Source organism: Balaenoptera borealis (assembly GCF_965194805.1).
Source record: "Balaenoptera borealis genome assembly, chromosome: X".
Lineage (NCBI taxonomy): Eukaryota > Metazoa > Chordata > Mammalia > Artiodactyla > Balaenopteridae > Balaenoptera > Balaenoptera borealis.
This window is the reverse complement of record NC_138881.1, coordinates 51,804,945-51,825,218: the sequence shown is the minus strand read 5'-3', so window position 1 is coordinate 51,825,218 and position 20,274 is coordinate 51,804,945.

Below are 20,274 nucleotides of genomic sequence, written 5' to 3'. Positions count from 1 at the left end.
TAACAATGAACATGTGTAAAGCAAAAATTAAAGGCCCAATATCATTTACAACTCAAGGTGATCAGGTACTTAAAAGTGAAATGTAAAACTATAACACTTAAAAAATAGAAGAAAATTTGGGGAGATCTAGGGCTAGGCCATGAGTTCTTAGACTTGATAACAAAAGTGTGATATATAAAAGGAAAAACTATTAAATTGGATCTTTGGAAAATTAAAAAACTTTATTTTTTATTTTTTATTTTTACTTTTACAAGAGATAAATAAACTGACCCAAGCATTGTAAATGGATGACCACAACAAAAGCAACAATGATTACAAATACCAAACATGAAACACACTCATACTATGTCATAATATTGACATTCAGTCCAGTAATCCTCCACTGTAACAGCTCCTTTTCTTTGCAGTGAAAATTGATTTGTATATTTTTTGCCTTTGAGTTCTTGTGGGATTTTTTATTTTTTATTCAAACAGAAAGTCACAAAAATTATAATCATCCTCATCAGTTCACTCAGTCCCATGTAATTAATTTTTTTTATTATCTTGGTCTTTTGTTAGCACTTTTATGAATTCATCAGTTTTCCATTAGAGTTCTGAAAATGCTTATTCATTCAGTTCAGCAGTATAGTCAGTTACCAGAAACCTGTACTTCTCAGAGTCTTTTCCATGAATTCCTTGAAGATGAAACCCTTTTACAGGAACATTTTTGCAAAAGTATCAGAGTACACCTAGAACTGTCTGTAAATGACAAAAGACTTAAAAATGATGACGGTTAAAAATTTGATGAAAGTTCATAATAATGAAATTGACAAGTAAATTTAGTTATTTCTGAGATATACATTTTAAACTAATAACTAGAATTATGACTTATAACATTATAGCAGAACATATAAGATTTTTAGAAATTTCATGTAATGTCTGGAACATTTATATTAACATATTTCCATACAAATAACCCAAAGAAAGTTTAGTATTAGTTATTTGTATTGTATTGTTTGTTTGTACTGCAGGTTCTTATTAGTCATCAATTTTACACACATCAGTGTATACATGTCAATCCCAATGGCCCAATTCAGCACACCACCATCCCCACCCCACTGCAGTTTTCCCCCCTTGGTGTCCATACGTTTGTTCTCTACATCTGTGTCTCAACTTCTGCCATGCAAACTGGTTCATCTGTACCATTTTTCTAGGTTCCACATACGTGCGTTAATATACGATATTTGTTTTTCTCTTTCTGACTTACTTCACTCTGTATGACAGTCTCTAGATCCATCCACGTCTCAACAAATGATTCAATTTCGTTCCTTTTTATGGCTGAGTAATATTCCATTGTATATATGTCCCACATCTTCTTTATCCATTTGTCCGTTGATGGGCATTTAGGTTGCTTCCATGACCTGGCTATTGTAAATAGTGCTGCAATGAATATTGGGGTGCATGTGTCTTTTTGAATTATGGTTTTCTCTGGGTATATGCCCAGTAGTGGGATTGCTGGATCAAATGATAATTCTATTTTTAGTTTTTTAAGGAACCTCCATACTGTTCTCTATAGTGGCTGTATCAATTTACATTCCCACCAACAGTGCAAGAGGGTTCCCTTTTCTCTAGCATTTGATGTTTGTAGATTTTCTGATGATGCCCATTCTAACTGGTGTGAGGTGATACCTCATTGTAGTTTTGATTTGCATTTCTCTAATGATTAGTGATGTTGAGCAGCTTTTCATGAGCTTCTTAGCCATCTGTATGTCTTCTTTGGAGAAATGTCTATTTAGGTCTGCCCATTTTTGGATTGGGTTGTTTGTTTCTTTAATATTGAGCTGCATGAGATGTTTATATATTTTGGAGATTAACCCTTTGTCCATTGATTCATTTGCAAATATTTTCTCCCATTCTGAGCATTGCCTTTTCATCTTGTTTATGGTTTCCTTTGCTGTGCAAAAGCGTTGAAGTTTCATTAGGTTGCATTTGTTTATTTTTGTTTTTATTTCCATTACTCTAGGACGTGGATCAAAAAAGATCTTGCTGTGATTTATGTCAAAGAGTGTTCATCCTATTTTTTCCTCTAAGAGTTTTATAGTGGTCGGTCTTACATTTAGGTCTCGAATCCATTTAGAATTTATTTTTCTGTATGATGTTAGGGAGTGTTCTAATTTCATTCTTTTACATGTAGCTGTCCAGTTTTTCCAGCACCACTTATTGAAGAGACTGTCTTTTCTCCATTGTATATCCTTGCCTCCTTTGTCATAGATTAGTTGACCATAGGTGTGTGGGTTTACCTCTGGGCTTTCTATCTTGTTCCATTGATCTATGTTTCTGTTTTTGTGCCAGTACCATATTGTCTTGATTACTGTAGCTTTGTAGTATAGTCTGAAGTCAGGGAGACTGATTCCTCCAGCTTCGTTTTTTTCCTCCAAGACTGCTTTGGTTATTCGGGGTCTTTTGTGTCTCCATACAAATTTTAAGATGATTTGTTCTAGTTCTGTAAAAAATACTATTGGTAATTTGATAGGGGTTGCATTGAATCTGTAGATTGCTTTGGGTAGTAGAGTCATTTTCACAATGTTGATTCTTCCAATCCAAGAACATGGTATATCTCTCCATCTGTTGGTATCATCTTTAATTTCTTTCATCAGTGTCTTATAGTTTTCTGCATACAGGTCTTTTGTCTCCCTAGGTAGGTTTATTCCTAGGTATTTTATTCTTTTTGTTGCAATGGTAAATGGGAGTGTTTCCATAATTTCTCTTTCAGATTTTTCATCATTAGTGTATAGGAATGCAAGAGATTTCTGTGCATTAATTTGGTATCCTGCAACTTTGCCAAATTCATTGATTAGCTCTAGTAGTTTTCTGGTGGCATTTTAAGAATCTCTATGTATAGTATCATGTCCTCTGCAAACAGTGTCAGTTTTACTTCTTCTTTTCCAATTTGTATTCTTTTTATTTCTTTTTCTTCTCTGATTGCCATGGCTAAGACTTCCAAAACTATGTTGAATAATAGTGGTGAGAGTGGACATCCTTGTCTTGTTCCTGATCTTAGAAGAAATGCTTTCAGTTTTTCACCATTGAGAATGATGTTTGCTGTGGGTTTGTCCTATTTGGCTTTTATTATGTTGAGGTAGGTTCAATCTATGCCCACTTTCTGGAGAGTTTTTATCATAAATGGATGTTGAATTTTATCAAAAACTTTTTCTGCATCTATTGAGATGATCATACGGTTTTTATTCTTCAATTTGTTAATATGGTGTATCACATTGATTGATTTGTGTATATTGAAGAATCCTTGCATCCCTCGGATAAATCCCACTTGATCATGTTGTATGATCCTTTTAATGTGTTGTTGGTTTCTGTATGCTATTATTTTGTTGAGGATTTTTGCATCTATATTCATCAGTGATATTGGTCTGTAATTTTCTTTTTATGTAGTATTTTTGTCTAGTTTTGGTGTCAGGGTGATGGTGGCCTCATAGAATGAGTTTGGGTGTGTTGCTTCCTCTGCAATTTTTTGGAAGAGTTTGAGAAGGATGGGTGTTAGCTCTTCTCTAAATGTTTGAAAGAATTCACATGTGAAGCCATCTGGTCCTGGACTTCTGTTTGTTGGAAGATTTTTAATTGGAGTTTCAATTTCATTACTTGTGATTGGTCTGTTCATATTTTCTGTTTCTTCCTGGTTCCGTCTTGGAAGGTTATACCTTTCTAAGAATTTGTCCATTTCTTCCAGGTTGTCCATTTTATTGGCATAAAGTTGCTTGTAGTAGTCTCTTAGGATGCTTTGTATTTCTGCGGTGTCGGTTGTAACTTCTTTTTCATTTCTAATTTTATTGATTTGAGTCCTCTCCCTCTTTTTCTTGATGAGTCTGGCTAATGGTTTATCATTTTTGTTTATCTTCTCAAAGAACCAGCTTTTAGTTTTATTGATCTTTGCTACTGTTTTCTTTGTTTCTGTTTCATTTATTTCTGCTCTGGTGTTTATGATTTCTTTCCTTCTGCTAACTTTGGGTTTTGTTTGTTCTTCTTTCTCTAGTTTCTTTAGGTGTAAGGTTAGATTGTTTACTTGAGATTTTTCTTGTTTCTTGAGGTAGGCTTGTATAGCTATAAACTTTCCTCTTATAACTGCTTTTGCTACACCCCATAGGTTTTGGATCGTCGTGTTTTCATTGTCATTTGTCTCTAGGTATTTTTTGATTTCCTCTTTGATTTCTTCAGTGATCTCTTGGTTACTTAGTAACGTATTGTTTAGCCTCCATGTGTTTGTGTTTTTTACTTTTTTTTCCCTGTAATTCATTTCTAATCTCATAGTGTTGTGGTCTTAAATTTACTGAGTCTTGATTTGTGACCCAAGATGTGATCTATCCTGGAGAATGTTCCATGCACACTTGAGAAGAAAGTGTAATCTGCTGTTTTTTGGATGGAATGTCCTATAAATATCAATTAAATCTATCTGGTCTATTGTGTCATTTAAAGCTTCTGTTTCCTTATTTGTTTTCATTTTGGATGATCTGTCCATTGGTGTAATTGAGGTGTTAAAGTCCCCCACTATTATTGTGTTACTGTCGATTTCCTCTTTCATAGATTTTAGGAGCTGCCTTATGTACTGAGGTGCCCCTATGTTGGGTGCATATATATTTATAATTGTTATATCTTCGTCTTGGTTTGATCCCTTGATCATTATGTAGTGTCCTTCTTTGTCTCTTATAACATTCTTTATTTTAAAGTCTATTTTATCTGAAATAAGTATAGCTACTCTAGCTTTCTTTTGATTTCCATTTGCATGGAATATCTTTTTCCATTCCCTCACTTTCAGTCTGTATGTGTTCCTAGGTCTGAAGTGGGTATCTTGTAGACAGCATATATATGGGTCTTGTTTTGTATCCATTCATCAAACCTGTGTCTTTTGTTTGGAGCATTTAATCCATTCACGTTTAAGGTAATTATCGATATGTATGTTCCTATGACCATTTTCTTAGTTGTTTTGGGATTGTTTTTGTAGGTCCTTTTCTTCTCTTGTGTTTCCCACTTAGAGAAGTTTCTTTTGCATTTGTGGTAGAGCTGGTTTGGTGGTGCTGAATTCTCTTAGCTTTTGCTTGTCTGTAAAGCTTTTGATTTCTCCATCGAGTCTGAATGAGATCCTTGCCGGGTAGAGTAATCTTGGTTGTAGGTTCTTCCCTTTCATCACTTTAAGTACACCATGCCACTCCCTTCTGGCTTGTAGAGTTTCTGCTGAGAAATCAGCTGTTAACCTTATGTGAGTTCCCTTGTATGTTATTTTTTGTTTTTCCCTTGCTGCTTTCAATAATTTTTCTTTGTCTTTAATTTTTGCCAATTTGATTTCTATGTGTCTCGGCATCTTTCTCCTTGGGTTTATCCTGTATGGGACTTGCTGTGCTTCCTGGACTTGGGTGGCTATTTCCTTTCCCATGTTAGGGAACTTTTCGACTATAATCTCTTCAAATATTTTCTCGGGTACTTTCTCCTTCTGGGACCCCTATAATGCAAATGTTGTTGGGTTTAATGTTGTCCCAGAAGTCTCTTAGGTTGTCTTCATTTCTTTTCATTCTTTTTTCTTTATTCTGTTCCACAGCAATGAATTCCACCATTCTGTCTTCCAGGTCACTTATCCGTTTTCTGCCCCAGTTATTCTGCTATTGATTCCTTCTAGTGTAGTTTTCATTTCAGTTATTATATTGTTCATCTCTGTTTGTTTGTCCTTTAATTCTTCTAGGTCTTTGTTAAACATTTCTTGCATCTTCTCGATCTTTGCCTCCATTCTTTTCCGATGTCCTGGATCATCTTCACTATCACTATTCTGAATTCTTTTTTTGGAAGGTTGCCTATCTCCACTTCATTTAGTTGTTTTTCTGGGGTTTTATTTTATTCCTTCATCTGGTACATAGCCCTCTGCCTTTTCATCTTGTCTATCTTTCTGTGAATGTGTTTTTTGTTCCACAGGCTGCAGGATTGTAGTTCTTCTTGCTTCTGCTGTCTGCCCTCTGGTGGATGAGGCTATCTACGAGGGCTGATGGGAAGGACTGGTGGTGGGTGGAGCTGACTGTTGCTCTGGTGGGCAGAGCTCAGTAAAACTTTAATCAGCTTGACTGTTGATGGGTGGGGCTGGGTCCCTCCCTGTTGGTTGTTTGGCCTGAGATAACCCAACACTGGACCCTACCTGGGTTATTTGGTGGGGCTAATGACAGACTCTGGGAGGACTCACACCAAGGAGTACTTCTGAGAACTTCTGCTGCCAGTGTCCTTGTCCCCATGGTGAGCCACAGCCCCCCACCCCGCCTCTGCAGGAGACCCTCCAACCCTAGCAGATAGGTCTGGTTCAGTCTCCCCTGGGTCCCGATGCACACACTACTTTTTGTGTGCCCTCCAAGAGTGGAGCCTCTGTTTCCCCCTGTCCTGTTGAAGTCCTGCAATCAATTCCCACTAGGCTTCAAAGTCTGATTGTCTAGGAATTCCTCCTCCCGTTGCCGCACCCCCAGGTTGGGAAGCCTGACGTGGGGCTCAGAACCTTCACTCCAGTGGGTGAACTTCTGTGGTGTAAGTGTTCTCCAGTCTGTGAGTCACCCACCCTCCAGTTATGGGATTTGATTTTACTGTTATTGTGCCCCTCCTACCATCTCATTGTGGCTTCTCCTTTGTCTTTGGATGTGGGGTATCTTTTTTGGCAAGTTCCAGTGTGTTCCTGTTGATGATTGTCCAGCAGCTAGTTGTGATTCTGGTGTTCTCACAAGAGGGAGTGAGAGCACGTCCTTCTACTCCGCCATCTTGGTTCATCTCTAAAAAACTTTTGATTTGCAAAAGACTAGCAAGAGGATGAAAAGATAAGTTACATAAAGGGAGACACTTTTTTGTTGTTGTTACTGTCATAACTGTATGTGTGAAGAGGCATTGCAGTGCACTTTTTGAATTGTGGTTTCCTAATAAAGAATGATGCTGAGCATTTTCCTTGTGCTTATTTACTACCGTATATCTTCTTTGGAGGAACATCTATTCAAATCCTCTGCCCAGTTTTAATTAGATTATTTGCCTTTTTTTCTGGTTGTGTTGTAATTTATTCATATATTCTAAATACTATGCTCTTATCAGTTATATTATTTCCAAATATTTTCTCCATCTGTGGGTTATTTTTAACTTTCTTGATAGAGTCCTTTGATTCACAAAATTTTAAAATTTTGATGAAGTCTAATTTTTCTGCTTTTTTCTTTTGTCACTCATTCTTTTGCTTTCATATGTAAGAAAACATTGCTTGACCTAAGGTCATGAAGATTTACTCCTATGTTCATGTATTAGTATACTTGGGATGTTGTAAAAAAGCACCACAAACTGGGTGGCTTAAACAACAGAAATGTATTGTCCCACAGTTCTGGAAGCTAGAAGTCCATGATCAAGGTGTCAGTAGGATTGGTTTATTCTGAGATCTATGAGAAAAATTCTGTTTCATGCCCCTTGCCTAGCTTCTGGTGGTTTGCTGGCAATTGTTGGAGTTCCTCGGCTCATAGAGGCATCCTTTGATCTCAGTCATCATCTTCATGTGGCATCATCTCTGTGTGTGTATGTCTCTGTGTCCAAATTTCCCCTTTCTATAAGGAAACCAGTCATGTTGGGTTAGGGCACACCCTAATGACCTCATTTTAACTTTACTATCTCTGTAAATACCCTATCTTCATATATGGTTACATGCTGAGGTTTAGAAATGCAACATATTTTTTGGGGGAAATGCAATTCAACCCGTAACAGTTTTTCTCTAGAAATTTTATAATTTTAAATTAGTTTTAGCTCTTACATGTAGGTCTCTGTTCCATTTTGAGTTAATTTTTATATATGGCAGGAGGTAAGCATCCAAATTCACTCTTTTGCATGTGGATATCCAGTTGTCCCAGAACCATTTGTTGAAAAGATTAATCTTTCCCCCATTGAAATATCTTGGCATCTTTGTCAAAAATCAATTGACACTCAGTCCAGTAATCCTCCACTGTAACAGCTCCTTTACTTTGCAGTGAAAATTGATTTGTATTTCTTTGCCTCTGATTACTGGACTGAATGTCAATATTATGACATAGTATGAGTGTGTTTCATGTTTGGTAATTGCAATCATTGTTGCTTTTGTTGTAGTCATCCATGTACAATGCTTGGTGTCAGTCTATTTATCTCTTGTAAAAATAAAATACAGTGTGTGTGTGTGTAAAAAAAATCAATTGACACATAATGTAAGGGCATGTTTATGGACTCTCAATTCTATTTTATTGATCTAGGTGTGTATCTTTATGCTAGTGCCACACAATCTTGATTAATATAGGTTTGTAGTAAGATTTGAAATTAGGAATATGAGTCTTCCAAATTTGTTCTTCTCTTTCAATATTATTTTGACTTTTCTGGGTCCCTTGAATTTCAATATGAATTTTTGTATCTACTTGTTAATTTATGCAAAAAAGTTGGAATTTTAGTAGGCTGCATTCAATCTGTAGATCAATTTGGAGAGTATTGAAATCTTAACATTAAGTCTTTCAGTCCAGGAACATGGAGTTGCTTTCCATTTATTTAGGTATTAAGTTCTTTCAACAATGTTTTACAGTGTCAGTGTACAAATCTTGCACTTCTTTTGTTGAATCTGTACCCACGTATTTTATTCTTTTTGATTTTATTATAAATTGAATTATTATTTTTTAGTTTTCAGATTGTTCATTGCTAGTGTATTCAATTGATTTTTGTATATTAATCTTGTATCCTCCAACATTGCTGAATTAATTTATCAACTCTAATGTTTACTTTTTGGGGGTATATTTATTAAGATGATGTCATCTACAATAGAAATACTTTTATTATTTTCTTTCTAATATGCAAAACTTTTATTTTTCCTTGTCTAATTGCTCTGACTAGAATCTCAACTACAACGTTGCATAGAAGTGGCCAGAATGAACATCATCGCCTTGTTCCAGATCTTAAGGGGAAAGATATCACTATTTCACCATTGAGTATGGTGTTAGCTGTGGGTTTTTTGTAGATACACTTTATCAGATTAAGGGAGTCCCTTTCTATTCTTAATTTGTTGAATATTTTTATTATGAAAGGGTCTTGGATTTTGTCAGATGCTTTCTTTGTATCTATTGAGATGAACATTTGATAGTTTTTTCTTTATTATGTCATGATTTGCACTGACTGATTTTCATATGTTGAACCAACCTCTCATTTCTGTAATAAATTCCATTTCTGTCATGATGTGTGATCCTTTTTATAAGCTGCTATATTTTGTTTGCTAGTATTTTGTTGAGGATTTTAACATCATATTCATAAGGGACATTAGTCTGCAGTCCCATTTTCTTATGATGTCTTCATCTAATTTTTATATCAGAGTAATACTGGCCTCATAAAATGAGTTGGAAAGTGGTCCTTTCTCTTCTATTTTTTTGGAAGAGTTTAGGAAGTATTTATGTTAATTCCTCTTTAAAACTGTAGTAGAATTCAATAAGGAAATCATCTTATCCTTGGCTTCTCTTAGTAAGATTTTAGATTACTAAATCAATCTCTTTATATGTAATATGTTTATTCAAGTTTTCTATTTTTATTGAATAATTTTCAATAATTTGTGTTTTCATGGGAATTTGTCCATTTCATCTAGGATAACTAATTTGTTGGCACACAATTGTTCATAGTATTCCCTTATAATTCTTTTTATTTCTGTAAAATTGGTATTAATGCCCCCTCTTTTATCCTTGATTTTAGTAATCTGAGTTTTCTCTCTCTATTTTTCTTCATCACGAGGTAAAAGTTTGCCAGTTTTTTACCTTTTCAAAGAACAAAGGTTTTTGTTTTTGGTTTTTTTTGCAGATTTTCTTTATTTTTTTATATTCTCTATTTCATTTATTTATGCTCTTTTCCTTATTTGAATGGAAAGACACGAAAAGGCCTTAATCTCTCATTTCTGGCTGACTTTGAGGCACTTCACTATGAACATGAAAGCTAAGACAGAGTTGAAAACTGCCTGACTGAATTTTGAAGGCTTGCTCCAACATACACACTGAGCTCCTTGGCAACAGTTGGAAAATGTACTGGTTCCAGGCATTTAAGGACATTTTTATCCATTTATTAGTTGATCATTAAGTTATCCAAGCAGGGACTTCAGTGGCCACATATGTTAAAGAATACAGACTTTACAGAGTTAGATGAGGAGAGCCACTAAGCAAAAAAACAGCAATAAAAATAAGAGCAACAAAGACAAACCCCGTGGAAGAGAGCAACTGATTTCGTGAGTTGCCACATTATATTAGTTAAAAGGTTATTTTTTCACCAAAAATTATGGCACATGTAAAGAAAACATTTCTAAAGAACTAAAGAAAAGTATTAGAACAATGTCTCACTAAATATAGACTTAATAAAGAGAAAGTCTTAAAAAGAACTGAATAAAACTTCTGGAATTGAAAAGTTAACTGAAATAAAAAATTCATTAAAGGTGCTCAATGGAAGATTTAAACTGATAGAAGAAAGAATCAATAAACTTGAAGGATAGATCAATTAGCATTATCCAGTCTGAGGAACAGGAAGAAAAAAAGAATGAGAAAGAATAAAGAGGCCCGTGGGACACCATCAAGGGTATATACACATAATGGGAGTCCCAGAAGGCAATAAGAGAGAGAAAGGGAAAGAAAGAATACTTGAAGAAATATTAGCTGAGATCATCCCAATTTTGATAAAAAACAGTAATCTATACATCCAAGATGCTCAATGAACTTCATGTAGGATAAATTCAAAAATATCCACATCTAACCACAATTAAACTGCCAAAAACAAAGACAAAAAAAGACTCTTGAAAAGAGCAAGAGAAAGATTTATTTAGAACCCTCTCCTCCTCCCTCATCCTCATAGGAAAATTCCCTCTTTATCGAAGATAATTTTCCATGAGGGAGTTCACTGTCCAGGCCTAGAAAATGGAACTATTGTACCATTTATCAAATCTACATTAAGGAGCCCTATAATAAAATATTTTCATTAAGATGACAACTGATGGAAGCCTTTTGATTAAGGAGGCAGAATGGTAGGGCAGAAACAGTCCCATACTGAGTGAAAAGATACCTAGGGGTCCAGCCTTAGCTTGGCCATTGAAAAAGCATGTGACACTTGGACAATCCTTTCCCCTCTCTGGGTCTCAGTTTCTCTGTTCATAAAATGTAGGGTCCAGTCTCTCATTTCTCTATGGAGATTTTCAGTTCTGACTCACAGTGACTTGGCTGACATGACAAATGGGGTGATCAGCCTGTCACCAGCACCTGCCATTGAGGTCTGGGAGCGTTTTGTGACCCAAAGCCTCCTGTTTAGAATAAGGTCAGCCCTCCTGCTTCTGTCAGCCATATAGCCACTCTGTGATGGTTCCTTTTTCCCCAGGAGAAGATGAAGATAAGATGGCGGTTTCCTTGGAGTTGGAGGAGGAAAGGGGGTATATGAAAGTCTCTAACCACTAGTGGCTTGATGTCAAGGATACACCCTCAGGTAGAGCCTAAAGATGGCCTTTGTACTCCAAGCTTGTAGGAAAAGAGGGATGTGAACCACACTTGTCATTTTCTCACAGATGCTCTGTGAACCTGAGTATCTTCAGCAACATCTTTCCGTCAGTTGGTCAGTCAAGAAACATTTATCAAGTACAAGTACTTTCTATGTGCTGGGCACTATGTTAGGTGCTGATCACATACAAACACACACACACACAAACACGCACACACAGGCACAACCTATAATCTCAAGAAGCTCATAGTCTATGGAGGAAATAAGACAGGAAGCTATGACACAAGAATTCAGTAGAGGGAGAAAGAGGTCTTCCATGGAAAGACCAGGTGACTCTCAAATGGAGGTGACATTTGAGCCCCTATGCAGAAGACTATAATAATTAAGCTCCTGGACCTTGGGTTTAGCCAGACTTGGCTTCCAAAGCCAGCACATCCACTCCTTAGCTATGTGCCCTTAGACAAGTTACTCAACCTTTTTAAACCTCAGTTCTTTCATCATAAAATGGGGATATCCTGACCCACTCTGTAGGATGAATGTGAGGATGAAATGAGAGATTGCGTGTGAAGCATTTAGTACAGGGTAAAAAGCATTTAGTACAGGGTAAAGCATTTAGTACAGGGTATCTTCTTGAGATACGAAGTCAGTATTATCTGTTATAATTTGAACTACTGTTAACATTGCTTTAATTTTTATCTCACTACTATCTGTCTCTAATTCAGGGCCTCTTACATCAGACCCCCTGGAGCTGGAAGATTTATTTCTGAATTGTGCAGGAGGGGTAAATAGGTAAGGATTGGTCCTTCCAACCATTCTCTCTTCTCTTTTCCTGGTTCTGGGGGAAGGGACTGGACCTGGGAATGACCCTCATTTCTTTAAAAGGAGCCTTTTGTTGTCAGACCTGGGCCTTATTCACTGACCTTAGACTTGATTTATTTTCTAACCTTATGTGTCCCTTCTCTGTGCCTCAGTTTCTCTATCTATAACATGAGGATGCTTTTCTAAAGGATTTCAAAGGGGTCTTTCAGTGACAAAATTCTAGTATTTCCAATTTAATCTGGGAGATGTTAAAAATACTTCCAGCTAACTTGTAGGAAACATCATTTTCTCCAAAGAACTTCCTAAAGTCAGAAGGAAAAAACAACAACAAAGGTTAACTACGGTACTTATTTGACTTGGAACAGAATCATATTCAGGACTGACCTTATTTCCAACAAGCAGAACCCGATCAGTGCAGTAGAAACTGTTTTTCCTGACATTTATACAGCACTTTAAGCTTTTCAGGCAGTTGGATAAGTGAATGTGCCTCCTCTCCCCATTGTTCTCTGATCCTGATAAGGAGAAGCTGCCCTTCAGGTGACTATAACCCTGACCATTGGAGGCGGAAGCCTCAGCTGACCAAGGTCTGGGGATTTCAGACAAGTGAAGTGAAAGCATTTTCAGCCTGAAAAATTTCTGGATCCCCTATCCCATTCTCTCTGACAAAATATCATCAAGAAATCTCTCCTGGGTGTAAAATCCTTGTCTCCTTCCCTCCTAGCTCCCTGCATCCTAGTGTGTGTATGTATATGTATACACATGTGCACATGGGTCAGTGGAGGGTCAAAATGAAGCTACAGTGGTCAGTTTGGACACCATAAGGGAGACTCTGTGTTTGTCCACCTTTCCCTATTTCTTCTTTCCCATGGCACTGGGTACCTAACCTCAAATGGACCTGAGCTCAGTACTAGCACTGGAGTCCCCTTTTATACCTTACCTTGGCAGGGGTAGCAAGTGACAAGGGCCTCCTGCCTAGTGTGCCCAGTTTGTGATTTACGTAAGGAATAGTTAAGTCACTCAGAGTGAACAGTTTATTTCCCTCTCCCTCTTAGGGAAAACGGGCTGGGTTCAGTGTTCCACTGTTCTTCCAAACCTAACTTTCTGGACAAAAACAAACTGAGGAGCCAAGTGGGATGAAACAAAAACTGGCTTCCAAACCAGCTGGTAAAATCATCAGGTGTCTGGTTTCTCCAACTACAGGTTTTTCCAGTATTTGCTCTTGAGATGTAATAAATGCCCCTGGCAATCCGCTACTTCATCCCGCTTAGTACCACATCTCCTCTAAGTGACAGTCTCTCCCTCACCCCATCCCAATTCTGCAGATGTAGAAGAGTTGGCCAAGAGAGATTACAGAATGTTTCTCAGGAGCTATTCTATAAGCAGTGATCCCTGAGGAAAGAAACATTCACATTTCTGAGTACACACATAAACTGAACACTCTAGCTGGGTACATGATAGTCAATATACAACAAGCATCAGAGTATGATCACCTTAGTTTACAGATGAGGAAAGTAGGTCATAGAGAAATTAGGTAAGTTGCTTGGGGTCACCCAAGCAGAAGTGGTTGAGCTTAGGTGACAGAGAGTTGTCTGATGCCCAGGCCCACAAGTCACCTTGCAAAAAAAAATCCTAGATTCTCACAGTAGGATCCAGCATATTGTAGTTCAATGGACTGCTGTACCTGGGGAGGGTTCTAGTCAGAACCAGGAATGGTGTGGGGAGATAAACTCACAGAGGGGTCTTTATTTCTGCCTGCTGGGGAATTGAATCACAGCCTTCAGTCAGTATAAGACTGTTAGAAGTAAGTGTTGCCCCCCAGCATGTTGAGTCCCTCTGTGATAGTACCTCTCTAAAGGTTTCTAAACCTTTGTCATGTTCTCCTCCTTACCTTTCTTCAAATGGATCTCAGGAAAAGCTCAGCTAACAGTCTTTGGCATTCAAAAAGAGGTTTAATGTCAGCATAGATCCACTGAAACTCAGCATAGGTAAGTTTCAACATGGAAACAAGCCCATAGAGATAGCCATCTTCTGTCTCTCTTTTTAATTTTTATTGGAGTATAGTTAATTTACAAATTTGTGTTAGTTTCAGGAGTACAGCACGGTGAATCAGTTATACATTTACATATATCCAATCTTTTTTAAGATTGTTTTCCCATACAGGCCATTACAGATTATTGAGTAGAGTTCCCTGTGCTATATAGTAGGTTCTTATTAGTTATCTATTTTATATATAGTAGTGTGTATATGTCAATTCCAATCTCCCAATTTATCTCTCCCCCACCTTATCCGCTGGTAAACATAAGTTTGTTTTCTACATCTGTTACTCCTGTTTTGTAAATAAGTCCATCTGTACACTTTTTTGGATTCCATGTAAAACTGATAGCATATGATATTTTCTTTCTCCATCTGACTTACTTCACTCAGTATGACAATCTCTAGGTCCATTCATGTTGCTACAAATGGCATTATTTTCTTCTTTTATATGACTGAGTAATACTCCATTGTATATATGTACCACATCTTCTTTATCCCTTCCTCTGTTGATGGACATTTAGATTGCTTCCATCTCCTGGCTACTGTAAATAGTGCTGCAATAAACATTGGGGTGCACGTATTTTTTCGAATTATGGTTTTCTCCAAGTATATGCCTAGGAGTGTGATTACTGGGTCATATGGTACTTCTAATTTTAGTTTCTTAAGGAACCTCCATATTGTTCCCCATAGTGGTTTATAAATTTACATTCCCACCAACAGTGCAAGAGGGTTCCCTTTTTCTCCATACCTTTTCCAGGATTTATTGTTTGTAGATTTTTTGATGATGGCCATTCTGACTGGTGTGAGATGATATCTCATTGTAGTTTTGATTTACATTTCTCTAATGATTAATGATGTTGAGCATTCTTTCATGTGTTTGTTGGCAATCTGTATATCTTCTTTGGAGAAATGTCTATTTTGGTCTTCTGCCCATTTTTGGATTGGGTTGTTTGTTTTTTTGATATTGAGCTGCAGGAGCTGCTTGTAAATTTTGGGAGATTAATCCTTTGTCAGTTGCTTCATTTGCAAATATTTTCTCCCATTCTGAGGGTTGTCTTTTCGACTGGTTTATGGTATTCTTTGCTGTGCAAGAGTTTTTAAGTTTCATTAGGTCCCATTTGTTTTTATTTCCATTTCTCTAGGAGGTAGGTCAAAAAAGATCTTGCAGTGATTTATGTCATAGAGTGTTCTGCCTATGTGTTCCTCTAAGAGTTTGATAGTGTCTGGCCTTACATTTAGGTCTTTGATCCATGCTGAGTTTATTTTTGTGTATGGTGTTAGGGAGTGTTCTAATTTCATACTTTTACATGTATCTGTCCAGTTTTCCCAGCACCACTTATTGAAGAGGCTGTCTTTTCTCCACTGTATATGCTTGCCTCCTTTATCAAAGATAAGGTGACCATATGTGCGTGGGTTTATCTCTGGGCTTTCTATCCTGTTCCATTGATCTATTTTTCTGTTTTTGTGCCAGTACCATACTGTCTTGATTACTGTAGCTTTGTAGTATAGTCTGAAGTCAGGGAGCCTGATTCATCCAGCTCCGTTTTTCTTTCTCAAGATTGCTTTGGCTATTCGGGGTCTTTTGTGTTTCCATACAAATTGTGAAATTTTTTGTTCTAATTCTGTGAAAAAGGCCAGTGGTAGTTTGATAACGATTGCATTGAATCTGTAGATTGCTTTGGGTAGTAGAGTCATTTTCACAATGTTGATTCTTCCAATCCAAGAACATGGTATATCTTTCCATCTATTTGTATCATCTTTAATTCTTTCATCAGTATCTTATTAATTTTCTGCATACAGGTCTTTTGTCTCCTTAGGTAGGTTTATTCCTAGATATTTTATTCTTTTTGTTGCAATGGTAAATAGGAGTGTTTTCTTAATTTCACTTTCAGACTTTTCATCATTACTGTAGAGGAATGCAAGAGATTTCTGTGCATTAATTTTGTATCCTGCTACTTTACCAAATTCATTGATTAGCTCTAGTAGTTTTCTGGTAGCATCTTTAGGATTCTCTATGCATAGTATCATGTCATCTGCAAACAGTGACAGCTTTACTTCTTCTTTTCCAATTTGATTTCCTTTTATTTCTTTTTCTTCACTGATTGCTGTGGCTAAAAGTTCCAAAATTATGTTGCATAATAGTGGTGAGAGTGGGCAACCTTGTCTTTATCCTGATCTTAGTGGTAATGACTTCAGTTTTTCACCATTGAGGATGATGTTGGCTGTGGGTTTGTCATATATGGCCTTTATTATGTTGAGGAAAGTTCCCTCTATGCCTGCTGTCTGGAGGGTTTTTATCATTAATGGGTGTTGAATTTTGTCAAAAGCTTTCTCTGCATCTATTGAGATGATCATATCATTTTTCTCCTTCAATTTGTTAATATGGTGTATCACATTGATTGATTTGCGTATGTTGAAGAATCCTTGCATTCCTGGGATAAACCCCACTTCATCATGGTGTATGATCCTTTTAATGTGCTCTTGGTTTCTGTTTGCTAGTATTTTGTTGAGGATTTTTGCATCTATGTTCATCAGTGATATTAGCCTGTAGTTTTCTTTCTTTGTGACATCTTTGTCTGGTTTTGGTATCAGGGTGATGGTGGCCTCGTAGAATGAGTTTGGGAGTGTTCCTCCTTCTGCTATATTTTGGAAGAGTTTGAGAAGGATAGGTGTTAGCTCTTCTCTAAATGTTTGATAGAATTCACCTGTGAAGCTGTCTGGTCCTGGGCTTTTGTTGCTTGGAAGATTTTTAATCACAGTTTCAATTTCAGTGCTTGTGATTGGTCTGTTCATATTTTCTATTTCTTCCTGGTTCAGTCTCGGCAGGTTGTGCTTTTCTAAGAATTTGTCCATTTCTTCCAGGTTGTCCATTTTATTGGCATAGAGTTGCTTGTAGTAATCTCTCATGACCCTTTGTACTTCTGCAGTGTCAGTTGTTACTTCTCCTTTTCCATTTCTAATTCTATTGATTTGAGTCTGCTCCCTTTTTTTCTTGATGAGTCTGGCTAATGGTTTATCAATTTTGTTTATCTTCTCCAAGAACCAACTTTTAGTTGTATTGATCTTTGCTATCGTTTCCTTCATTTCTTTTTCATTTATTTCTGACCTGATCTTTATGATTTCTTTCCTTCTGCTAACTTTGGGTTTTTTTTGTTCTTCTTTCTCTAATTGCTTTAGGTGTAACCTTAGGTTGTTTATTTGAGATGTTTCTTGTTTCTTAAGGTAGGATTGTATTGCTATAAACTTCCCTCTAGAACTGCTTTTGCTGTATCCCATAGGTTTTGGGTCATCGTGTTTTCATTGTCATTTGTTCTTAGCTATTTTTTGATTTCCTCTTGGATTTCTTCAGTGATCTCTTGGTTAAGTAATTTATTGTTTAGCCTCCATGTGTTTGTATTTTTTACAGATTTTTTCCTATAATTGATATCTAGTCTCATAGTGCTGTGGTAGAAAAATATACTTTATATGATTTCAATTTTCTTAAATTTACCAAGGCTTGATTTGTGACCCAAGATATGATCTATCCTGGAGAATGTTCCATGAGCACTTGAGAAAAATGTGTATTCTGTTGTTTTTGGATGGAATGTCCTATAAATATCAATTAAGCCCATCATTTTAAATGTGTCATTTAAAGTTTGTGTTTCCTTGTTGATTTTCATTCTGGATGTTCTCTCCCTTGGCGAAAGTGGGGTGTTAAATTCCCCTACTATGATTGTCTTACTGTCGATTTCCCCTTTTATGGCTGTTAGCATTTGCCTTATGTATTGAGGTGCTCCTATGTTGGGGGCATAAATATTTACAATTATTATATCTTCTTCTTGGATTGATCCCTTGATCATTATGTATTGTCCTTGTTTGTCTCTTGTAATAGTCTTTGTTTTAAAGTCTATTTTGTCTGATATGAGAATTGCTACTCCAGCTTTCTTTTGATTTCCATTTGCATGGAATATCTTTTTCCATCCCCTCACTTTCAGTCTGTATGTGTCCCTAGGCCTGAAGTGGGTCTCTTGTAGACAGCATATATATGGGTCTTGTTTTTGTATCCATTCAGCCATTCTTTTGGTTGGAGCATTTAATCCTTTTACATTTAATGTAATTATCAATATGTATGTTCCTATTACCATTTTCTGAATCGTTTTGGGTTTGTTATTGTAGGTGTTTTCCTTCTCTTGTGTTTCCTGCCTAGAGAAGTTCCTTTAGCATTTGTTGTAAAGCTGGTTTGGTGGTGTTGAATTCTCTTAGCTTTTGCTTGTCTGTAAAGATTTTAATTTCTCCATCAAATCTGAATGAGATCCTTGCTGGGTAGAGTAATCTTGGTTGTAGGTTTTTTCCTTCATCACTTTAAATATGTCCTGCCAATTCCTTCTGGCTTGCAGAGCTTCTGCTGAAAGATCAGCTGTTAACCTTATGGGGATTCCCTTGTGTGTTATTTGTTGTTTTTCCCTTGCTGCTTTTAATTATTTTTCTTTGTATTTAATTTTTGATAGTTTGATTAATATGTGTCTTGGCGCGTTTCTCCTTGGATTTATCCTGTATGGGACTCTCTGTGGTTCCAGGAATTGATTAACTGTTTCCTTTCCCATGTTAGGGACGTTTTCAACTATAATCTCTTCAAATATTTTCTCAGTCCCTTTCTTTTCCTCTTCTTCTTCTGAGACCCCTATAATTCGAATGTTGGTGCGTTTAATGTTGTCCCTGAGGTCTCTGAGACTCTCCTCAATTCTTTTCATTCTTTTCTCTTTATTCTGCTCTGCAGTAGTTATTTCCACTATTTTGTTTTCCACATCACTTATCCATTTTTCTGCCTCAGTTGTTCTGCTATTTATTCCTTCTAGAGAATTTTTAATTTCATTTATTGTGTTGTTCATCACTGTTTGTTTGCTCTTTAGTTGTTCTAGGTCCCTGTTAAACGTTTCTTGTATTTTCTCCATTCTATCTCCAAGATTTTGGATCATCTTTACTATCATTATTCTGAACTCTTTTTCAGGTAGACTGCCTATTTCCTCTTCATTTGTTAGGTCTGGTGGGCTTTTGCCTTGCTCCTTCATCTGTTGTGTGTTTCTCTGTCTTCTCTTTTTGCTTAATTTACTGTGTTTGGGGTCTCCTTTTCGCAGGCTGCAGGTTCATAGTTTCCGTTGTTTTTAGTGTCTGTCCCCAGTGGCTAAGGTTGGTTCAGTGGGTTGTGTAGTCTTCCTGGTGGAGGGGACTAGTGCCTGTGTTCTGGTGGATAAGCCTGGATCTTGTCTTTCTGGTGGGCAGGTCCACGTCTGGTGGTGTGTTTTGGGGTGTCTGTGTACTTTTTTTTATTTTAGGCAGCCTCTCTGCTAATGGATGGCGTTTGTGTTCCTGTCTTACTAATTGTTTGGCATAGGGTGTCCAGCACTGTAGCTTACTGGTCGTTGAGTGGAGCTGAGTCTTGGCGTTGAGATGGAGATGTCTGGGAGTTTTTCATCATTTGATATTACGTGGATCTGGGAGGTCTCTTGTGGACCAGTGTCCTGAACTTGGCTCTCCCACCTCAGAGGCACAGCCCTGACACCTGGCTGGAGTACCAAGAGCCTGTCATCCACACAGTCATTTGGCTGTAGGTAGGAGGCCTCAGTTCCTTGCCACATGGATCTCTTCTTAGGGCTGCTAGAGTGTCCTCATGACATGGCAGCTGGCTTACCCTAGCATGAGTGGTCCAGCACGTGGTCCCCAGAACTGTCGTGGCTTCAGCTGCTGGGACCCCTCCAGAGCCAGCAGCCTCAGTGAGGCAGCCCTCCCCTCAGGCTCCAGGGCAATTCAATGATGGCGGAGGGAAGAGACCCTGAGCCAGGAGTTCTAGGTCTGTGGAAACACGGGTTCCATTCTGGGCACAGGGAGTGGGACCTATGTCTTCTTAATTTTGTTGTTCTTACAGATTTTTATCTAGCTCCTTCA